The following is a 1750-nucleotide window of genomic DNA, read 5'->3' on the forward strand; positions in this document are numbered from 1 at the left end:
TATTAACATAGTACATTTTTACATACTTATTTGTTAATAGTTTTTTTTATCCACAATATACTGCACAATAAGGATGGAAATTTGTTTTCATTTCTAAATTTTCAATAGAATACAAATAAATTAACTTGAATGAAAGATGAATTAAAGAATAAAAACTGGTGATCTCAATAGATGAGTTGCATGCAAGTCAACATAAATTTATGATGGAAAACAGCAAACTTCAAATAGTTAAAGGGCTTTGGATGGAATATTACTTTAGTGTGTTCTGATAACCCAATCCTCCTGATACTTATATCCATTGCAAATGACTCTCTACTTAGTCATGTGATGTATTTGGCCAGTGTGACAGATGTAAGCAGAGCTTTGTAAGCTCTTTAACTAGTAGTTTATTTTCTCAGGACATATATTCTTCTAATAATTCTTGGAACCAAGCCATCATGCATGCTCTGATATGAGAAGCTCACTCTAGCCATGTGCAAAGGACCAAAAGAGAAGAATCAACAACCAGCCAAGAGTTTCAGCTGGTCCCCCAACCAAAATCTTGAACCCTCTTGATTGGACTAGTGACAAGCTGTCTTTAACTAGCTCAGTTAAAACAAATAAATTGCATAGTTGTTCTTTTTGGTTTTGGTACCAAAGATTGAAGTCAGGGGCACTCGACCCCAGCCCTTTTTTGTATTTTTTTTTTAAATTTAGAGAGAGGGTCTTACTGATTTGCTTAGCACCTCGCTCTTTGCTGAGGCTGGCTTTGGACTCATGATCCTCCTGTTTCAGCTTCCCAGGCTGCTGGGATTACAGATGCACACCAATCAGTGGAGTAGAGAAAAGGAATTGGAAGGGGAAGAGAGATGGGAAAAGGGAGGAACCATGGACTACATAGGACCAAACTTTCCTATGTGTGTGTGTGTATATATATATATATATATATATATATATATATATATATATATATACATATATATATGCCAGAAGGAATTTCACCTTTATGTATGTCTATAATGCACTAATTAAATAAAACTGTAAGAAAAGAGAACAAAGATCCATGGAGTAAAGGAGAAGGGAAGAGATGGAGGGAGGCAAGGAGAGAAAAGGAAAGCACTGGAGATTGAATTGGAGCAAATTATATTCCAAGATTGTATAATTATGCCCAAATGCACCCTAATATTATGTATAAATATAATGAAATAATTAAAAATAAGATTTCATCCCACCCCTATTAGATTGGATTTTATTTAAAAAGTAACAAATTCTGGCAAAGAAATAGAGGAAGAGATACATTTTTTTGTGGTTTTTTTTTGTTTGTTTTTTTTTTAGAGAGAGAGAGAGAATATTTTTAATATTTATTTTTTTTAGTTTTTGGTGGACAAAACATCTTTATTTTATTTTTATGTGGTGCTGAGAATCGAACCCAGTGCCCTGTGCATGCCAGGCAAGTGTGATACCACTTGAGCCACACCCCCAGCCTGAGACACTTTTGTAAACTATTGATGGGAATATAAAATAGTACAGCCAATTAGTACAGCTAATTATAGTCCCACTAATGGGATGAAATATTTCTCAAAAAAATAAAAATTAAACTATTGTATGATCCAGAAATCCCACTACTAGCTATATATCCAAAGGAAATGAAATCAGCTATTTTAGAGAGAGCTCTACTCCCATGTTTACCACAGCACTATTTACAATAGTCCAGATATTAAATTAACTTAAGTGCCCATTCACAGATGAATGGATAAAGAAAGTGTGGTAT

The sequence above is a fragment of the Marmota monax genome, unplaced genomic scaffold, assembly GCF_021218885.2.
Source record: "Marmota monax isolate L192 unplaced genomic scaffold, Marmota_monax_Labrador192_F-V1.1 WCK01_AAM20220418_F8-fsc00576, whole genome shotgun sequence".
Classification (NCBI taxonomy): domain Eukaryota; kingdom Metazoa; phylum Chordata; class Mammalia; order Rodentia; family Sciuridae; genus Marmota; species Marmota monax.